The 8,813-nt window shown below is 43.6% G+C and overlaps 1 pseudogene; it reads right to left on the reverse strand.

The window, feature by feature from the left end:
* LOC102391053 overlaps positions 1 to 8,813 on the reverse strand; it is a 214,638-nt pseudogene that overhangs the window by 196,327 nt on the left and 9,498 nt on the right.

Consider the following 8,813-nt stretch of genomic DNA (forward strand, 5'->3'; position numbering starts at 1 on the left):
GGAGAAAGAATCGGGGACATGGAGACACCTTGGCCAGCATCTGGGTAAGTCCCCAGGTGAATATTCTCCTGAGGCTCCTTTGTAACAGGAGGGGAAAGGGCAGGGCACAACCTTTGACATATCCCAAGGGCACAACATAAATGAATTAACATCAAATGGGTCCAAGATGGCCGACAAGTCATCTTCACTAGACCTTGATCCTTGGTATAACTCATTGTAACACATCAGCAAGCTAAATGGCACACTCAAAGGTGCCGTGACAGTTCCGAGGTCAAACATCAAAGACCAAAAAGTGGGCCATGGTCCAACTCCTGGACATCCCCTTCCCTTCCTCAAAACTGTTGGAATAATCCTCCCACTTAGTAGTCTATGAAATTACCCAGCCCATAGAAACTAACCACACCAGATTTCCAGGCCATTGTGCTCGCCCTCTGTAATGGCTCACACTCTGTCTGTGGGGAGTGTTTCTCCATGAATAAATCCACTTCTTACCTATCACTTTGTCTCTCACTGGATTCTTTCTGTGATGAGACATCAAGAACCTGAGTCAGGCCGTGGAAAAAAACAGAAGAGGACACTCAATACACCTGTGAGCCCCTGGGAGATCTCAGATACCTATGGAGGACTACCAGTGAGTGCCATTCTAATGAACACCCCCAAAATCTGGTTTCTGGGGATGAGATTTCTCAGGATAGCTCTAAAGAGCCAACACAGCTTGGTAGAGACTGTACTCCAAAACAGACAGGAGATAGATCTTCTGATCCCTAAATAAGGAGGGACTTGAGCCATCCTGGCCATGTGAATTTAAAATTGACTGATGCCTCTACTAGTCCATGTTCTGCCATATTGATGATGCTTATGATTGTTCCATGTACTGTCAACTGTCTAACCTGTTTTTTCTCTTCCCGAGTCAACCAGCTACAACATGCAGTGCCAGTTCAACAAAGATATAAAACTACAGCCGGCCATGGAAAATATCACTCACCCTGAGATGGACACCACTATAAGGACTCTGAGGCTTGAGACTAGCAAGAGGGGGAGGCCCAATACCCCTCGCCATCCCAGTTCAGCAGGAAGTAGCCAGAAAGATCTCGACACCCCTATTCCCAAAGAATTGGGCCTTCCATCTCTTGAGGGGGTAATGTTAGGTAGTTAGAATAGGGAAAAGGAGTCCAGAATGGTGGTGTCTAAAAGATGAGGAACAGAAAAGCCCACGAAAATAGAACAAAAGAAGGTCTGAGGACCGGAGTGAGGACCTGAGGTAAAACAAACACCACTCCTGACTGGCCCAATTGACATAGGACAGGCCCAGGAAAAAAACATACAAAAAGAGGAGCCGAAGCTAGCTCACTCGCTCTCTCCCACATGCTGAGGTGCTCATCTCTTCGTGTCTTTGGATCAACGTGCCCTCACACCTCACAGATGGATTTTCCTGCTATCTTCTAAATAAAATAGAGCTGTAATATTGAGCTGTAACACTGATTTGTGTAAGAGCTATAACACGGTCCGTTTGAGACCTGAGAGCTATAACACGGTCTCTCCAAGACCCGAGAGCTGTGACACGCTGAGGGGGCTTTAATGTCCTTCACTCCACATCTTTGTTGTGACGAGACAGAACCGAGGAGCATACACTCGCCTGATAGAACCAACTAAGGCCAAAATGGCAGAGTCGACTTCCACTAGGCCCTGAGCCTCAGTATATGCTCATTGTAACATATCAGCAAGCTAAGTGACCATCCACCACCGTTGGCAAAGTGAATAACCATTGTTTCACACTGATCTATGACTCTATCTGATTTAGTGTTTGAACCCCTTTTGAGATTTTCAACAAAACTTCCTAAATCAAATTCTAATGAAAGTCTTCTTGACCCCTAGCTAACTCGGGATGCTTCAAAGGGGCCCCTGAAACAGGACAAAGAGAGATATTAAGCTAATTAGGTTCATTGGGTAGGATAATTACATGGGCAGTATTATCAAATGAGTAATATGTTAAGGTCCTTTAATGGACCGGAACCTGGTGGTCTGGAGTCGACGATAAGAAAGTAAAAGAGAGAAAGAGAAAGAGGCTGATATTCCTTGGTTTATGCAGAAAACCAGTAAAATCCTTTGACACAGTGCTTGCGTCACTCACGAAGGCACCTGGCGCCCTCTCTAACGGGGTGAAGGGACAGGGCGCCTTCTCAAGAGGGTCTTAGAAGCCCGGGCAGGAGAGTGAGCACGACGGGTCTCTGCGCTCCAGAGAATTAGCCTGAGAGAGAGAGAAAGAAAGACATGTGGACGAAAGCTTTGGTGGAGCAAAGGTGTTTTATTCAACATTGTGTGGGTATTATACTGTCTTACAAGATAGCTATTTTCAGCAGAGATAAAATCAAAACTTACAAGTTATCAAGGAAACATGAGGTCATCCATATGAAAGAGAGAGGGGTTGTAAATAATCACTTTTACTGTATGGTTCATAAAAAGGAAGAGGGTCGTATAGTTACTTATCACCGTGTGGAAAAACTAACGACGGAAATGCATGCATTCCTAAGCCCCGGGAGTAGTTTGCTACTCCATTTAATTCCTGAATATTCAGATTAACAAGGGACAGAGAATTCATGACAGACCCAAAACAGCACACAGGAAGCCTCCTGTTAAATGCTTCCTGACAATTCTCCCTATTTTATTATGTTTGTAAAATGAAATTTGATTTGTTCCCAGTTGTAGGCACTATGATTAACAGGAACAGGAGTAACACAAAATTGAAGTCATCTGGAAACAAGTCCAGCCATGGGACCTTCTTCCCAGGCTCGTTGGAGATTTACTGGTAACCACAAACTATGTCGAGATGGAAGAATCAAAAGGGAATCATTTCTTAAAGAGATAGAGGAGTTAAGACAAGTATATATTTTGCAATTAATACAAGTTACAGAACATAAGTCTTATTAAATTGTAAATTTCCTATGGTGATAACAAAATGAAGTGGGAACACAGGCCTGTATAAATATGACTGATTATAGTGAAAGAAATAGTTACTATGACCAGGACTGGTTCCTGTGAAATGTCCGGTCCCAAGTTCCAAGTTCTTCTGTGCTCACAGCAAGTTTCCAAATGTGTCATTGTTCAGGCCCACTCTGTTTATCGAGGACTATCCTAGGACGAAGTGGGGTTAATCCACCGTCAAGCCACCCAAGAAGTCCTTTGCCATGGTAATGTTCCATCGTAGTGTCAGTGACCTTCCATGTCACTTGTGTAACATAATCACACACCGTGCTATTAACCTCTTCTGAGCAGTTAGAGAACCACATACCTGGGGTTCCCAATCAAGAATTAGTGATTAGCCACAAACATTAATTTTACTGGATTTGGCTTGACATTAGTCCCCCAACGAACAGGACTATGTGTAAAGTTCTTATAAGTAAACCCTTTGCATAATGTTCTTTGTTCTTCCCTAGCACTTCCCTAAAGTCTCAGTAGTATAAACGTGGTTCACAGACAAAAGAAAGGGCAGTAAATAATCCAAGCAACGTCGGATAATCCTTTATGGCACGCAGGTCAAAAGCCCAAATTTGTCGGCTGTTTGTCAACAATTCTGCTGGGGCCCGTGCACAAGGGAATGACTTCAGAGCCTAAAGGGATGTTAATTAGTTTTCCCTCCTCACCCAGGGTGTGAGAGCCCTTTCAGGTTCTAGGGAGCGGGCATATGGGTGGAGTCATTGGTTGAATAAGATCGGTCTTTTCTCTGTCCATTCTATGACCTGCAATAGAGGGGGGAGGGCCTAGAGGAGCTATCCCACGTTGAAGGTCAGGAAGGGGGCGGTGAGGAGATACCCCTCGTCCAAGGTAAGGAGCAATGGCTGCACTTTGCTGGAGCAGCCGAGAAGAGATACCCCACGCCCAAGGTAAGAGAAACCCAAGTAAGACAGTAGGTGTTGCAAAGAGGGCATCAGAGGGCAAAACACACTGAACCATACTCACAGAAAACTAGTCAATCTAATCACACTAGGACCACAGCCTGTCTAACTCAATGAAACTAAGCCTTGCCCGTGGGGCAACCCAAGACGGGCGGGTCATGGTGGAGGAGATCTGACAGACTGTCCGTTCACTGGAGAAGGGAATGACAAACCACTTCAGTATTCTTGCCTTGAGAACCCATGAACAGTATGAAAAGGGAAAATGATAGGATCTGAAAGAGAAACTCCTCAGGTCAGTAGGTACCCAATATGCTATTGGAGATGAGTGGAGAAATAACTCCAGAAAGAATGAAAGGATGGAGCCAAAGCAAAAAGAATACCCAGCTGTGGATGTGACTGGTGATAGAATCAAGGTCCGATGCTGTAAAGGAGGCAATATTGCATAGGAACCTGGAATGTCAGGTCCCATGAATCAAGCAAATTGGAAGTGGGTCAAACAAGAGATGGCAAGAGTGAATGTCGACATTCTAGGAATCAGCCACTAAAATGGACTGGATGGGTGATTTAACTCAGAGATGACCATTATATCTACTACTGTGGGCAGGAATCCCTCAGAAGAAATGGAGTGGCCATCATGGTCAACAAAAGCATCCAAATGCAGTACTTGGATGCAATCTGCAAAAACGACAGAATGATCTCTGTTCGTTTCCAAGGCAAAACCATTCAATATCACAGTAATCCAAGTCTAATGCCCCAACCAGTAACGCTGAAGAAGCTGAAGTTGAATGGTTCTATGAAGACCTACAAGACCTTTTAGAACTAACACCCAAAAAAGATGTCCTTTTCATTATAGGGGGAGCGGAATGCTAAAGTAGGAAGTCAAGAAACACCTGAGTAACAGGCAAATTTGGCCTTGGAATACAGAATGAAGCAAGGCAAAGACTGATAGAGTTTTGCCAAGAAAATGCACTGGGCATAACAAACACCCTCTTCCAACAACACAAGAGAAGGCTCTATACATGGACATTCACCAGATGGTCCAACACCGAAATCAGATTGATTATATTCTTTGCAGCCATGGGTGGAGCAGCTGTATACAGTCAGCAAAAACAGGCCAGGAGCTGACTTGGCTCAGACCATGAACTCCTTATTGCCAAATTCAGACTGAAATTGAAGGAAAGTAGGGAAAAACCACTAGACCATTCAGGTATGACCTAAAATCAAATCCCTTATGATTATACAGTGGAAGTGAGAAATAGATTTAAGGGCCCTAGATCTGATAGACAGAGTGCCTGATGAACTATGGACTGAGGTTCGTGACATATACAGGAGACAGGGATCAAGACCATTTCCATAGAAAAGAAATACGAAAAAGCAAAATGGCTGTCTGGGGAGACCTTACAAAGAGCTGTGAAAAGAAGAGAAGCGAAAAGCAAAGGAGAAAAGGAAAAGATATAACATCTGAATGCAGATTTCCAAAGAATAGCAAGAAGAGATAAGAAAGCCTTCTTCAGCGATCAATGGAAAGAAATAGAGGAAAACAACAGAATGGGAAAGACTAGGGATCTCTTCAAGAAATCAGAGATACCAAAGCAACATTTCATGCAAAGATGAGCTCGATAAAGGACAGAAATGGTATGGACCTAACAGAAGCAGAAGATATTAAGAGAGATGGCAAGAATACACAGAAGAAGTGTACCAAAAAAGATCTTCATGACCCAGATAATCACGATGGTGTGATTACTGACCTAGAGCAAGACATCCTGGAATGGTGAAGTCAAGTGGACCTTAGAAAGCTAGTGGAGGTGATGCAATTACAGTTGAGCTATTCCGAATCCTGAAAGATGCTGCTGCTAAAGTGCTGCACTCAATATGCCAGCAAATTTGGAAAACTCAGCAGTGGCCACAGGACTGGAAAGATGTCAGTTTTTCATTCCAATCCCATAGAAAGGCAATGCCAAAGAGTGCTCAAAACTACTGCACATTGCACTCATCTCACATGCTAGTAAAGTAATGTTCAAAATTCTCCAAGCCAGGCTTCAGCAATATGTGAAGCGTGAACTGCCTGATGTTCAAGCTGTTTTAGAAAAGGCAGAGGAACCGGAGATCAAATTGCCAACATTCGCTGGATCATGGCAAAAAGCAAGAGAGTTCCAGAAAAGCATCTATTTCTGCTTATATTGACTATGCCCAAGCCTTTGACTGCGTAGATCACAATAAACTGTGGAAATTCTGAAAGAGATGGGAATAGCAGACCACCTGATCTGCCTCTTGAGAAATGTGTATGCAGGTCAGGAAGCAACAGTTAGAACTGGACATGGAAAAACAGACTGGTTCCAAATAGGAAAAGGAGTACGTCAAGGCTGGATATTGTCACCCTGCTTATTTAACTTCTATGCCGAGTACATCATGAGAAACGCTGGACTGGAAGAAACGCAAGCTGGAATCAAGATTGCCGGGAGAAATACCAATAACCTCAGATATGCAGATGACACCACCCTTATGGCAGAAAATGAAGAGGTTCTCAAAAGCCTCTTGATGAAAGTGAAAGTGGAGAGTGAAAAAGTTGGCTTAAAGCTCAACATTCAGAAAATGAAGATCATGGCATCCGGTCCAACCACTTCATGGGAAATAGATGGGGAAACACTGGAAACAGTGTCAGACTTTATTTTGGGGGGCTCCAAAATCACTACAGATAGTGACTGCAGCCATGAAATTAAAAGACGCTTACTCCTTGGAAGGAAAGTTGTGACCAACCTAGATAGCATATTCAAAAGCAGAGACATTACTTTGCCAACAAAGGTTTGTCTAGTCAAGGCTATGGTTTTTCCTGTGGTCATGTATGGATGTGAGACTTGGACTGTGAAGAAGGCTGAGCGCCGAAGAATTGATGCTTTTGAACTGTGGTGTTGGAGAAGACTCTTGAGAGTCCCTTGGACTACAAGGAGATCCAACCAGTCCATTGTGAAGGAGATCAGCCCTGGGATTTCTTTGGAAGGAATGATGTTAAAGCTGAAACTCCAGTAGTTTGGCCACCTCATGCGAAGAGTTGACTCATTGGAAAAGACTCTGCTGCTGGGAGGGATTGGGGGCAGGAGGAGGGGACGACAGAGGATGAGATGGCTGGGTGGCATCACTGACTCGATGGCTGTGAGTCTGAGTGAACTCCGGGAGTTGGTGATGGACAGGGAGGCCTGGCGTGCTGCGATTGATGGGGTCGCAAAGAGTCGTACACGACTGAGCGACTGATCTGATCTGATCTGGGTATGTAAACTTGATTAGTCAGAGCTCGAGCAAGGGGAGATACAGGCCAAAAGACTGAGCATTGCCAGGAGAATGTATTCAGGACTCCGAAGCATTCCCTGTTGAGAGACCAAATTTTCAGCTCGAATAGTAAGTGTTTTTATTTGTCCCCAAGTGGGGAGATCATAAAGGTGATGCCGCCGAGGATGGTGCTTCCTGGAGATCTTTAGAGCCGCCATGGCCTGTAGTCGAATGTCTTCCTCCTGGGGTCCTTGTTGACTTGTCTCCATTTTGAAGGCCGGGGGCCCCCTTGGGTCGAATCTTCGGAAGAGGAAACCATGGGAGTTCTTTGGATCCAACTGGGGAAATACAAGCGTACCCTTTTCCCTGTAAGAATAGTTCCCCGATTTCCATTTTTTCGTTAACCCATCTTGGTACCAAATGGGCAGAGGAAGAGAAGTGTCCTTCAATTCCTTGAAATGCTTTTCTGCATATTTCCCTGTGTTAAGTTTAAAAAATTTAAAACAAATGAAGCTGTATTAACAGTAGTTATAGGTTTAGAAAATGTCTTTTGTTGGAATCTAGTAAAGTCTGCTTTAAATAAGGAAGATAGTAGTGTTGCTGTGTATTCCCCCTTTTTTAACTTTTTTATTTGCAATTTTAGTGTGTGATGTGCTCGTTCGACTATGCCTTGTGCCTGTAGATTATAAGGAATACCTGTAATATGTTTAATAGAAAAAGATTGTAAAAATTGTTTAAAGTGTCTAGAAATATAGGCAGGACCATTGTCTGTTTTTAGAACTAGGAGTTCCCATTCCAGCAAAACAAGCTAATAAGTGAGTTATATTCACTTTTCACTTTCATGCATTGGAGAAGGAAATGGCAACCCACTCCAGTATTCTTGCCTGGAGAATCCCAGGGACGGCGGTGCCTGGTGGGCTGCCGTCTATGGAGTCACACAGAGTCGGACATGACTGAAGGGACTTAGCAGCAGCAGCAGCAGCAGCAGCAGGAGTTCCCATTCCAGCAAAGCTAGCTAATAAGTGAGTTATAACGTGTTGTGTAATGTTGATACAGACATGCAAGAAAGAAGATGGAGAAAGTTCCGGGCAATGAGTTACATCCATTTGCCATAGTTCATTAGGTTGCAAACCACAAGGATTAATACCTTGTGCGATGGGTCAGATGTAGAGGTCTACAAGTAGAGCAATCACTAACAATTTCTTTAGCCTGGCGGTATGGGACTTTCTGTAGCTGGTGTAGGGAGCCAGCATTGTTCTGCAACAGAGCATGCTGCTCCTCTGGAGTAGCAAAGGAAACAGTTTCATCAGCTTGCTCATTACCATAAGTCATGGGCCAGGAAGACAAGAATGTGCTCGAATATGTGTAATAAAATGGGAGAATTGCGGTTTCTAACAACAGATTTTAGTTCGAAAAAGAGTTGCTGAATAATAGGTTGATTGGAGTTTAATGGTGAAGGTTTCTATATTTTTTAATACAAAAACAATATATAGAGTCAGAGACTATATTAATGGGGCAAGGATGTAGGCAAATAACTTGAATAAGAGCATATAATTCATTTTGTTGAGCAGAATGAAATTCAGTATAAAAGGCTTTATATTCTTTAAGAGACCAGAATGAAGCTTTGGCGTTTTTCAGTTCAGTCGCTCAGTCGTG

Source organism: Bubalus bubalis, chromosome 18 (assembly GCF_019923935.1).
Source record: "Bubalus bubalis isolate 160015118507 breed Murrah chromosome 18, NDDB_SH_1, whole genome shotgun sequence".
NCBI lineage: Eukaryota > Metazoa > Chordata > Mammalia > Artiodactyla > Bovidae > Bubalus > Bubalus bubalis.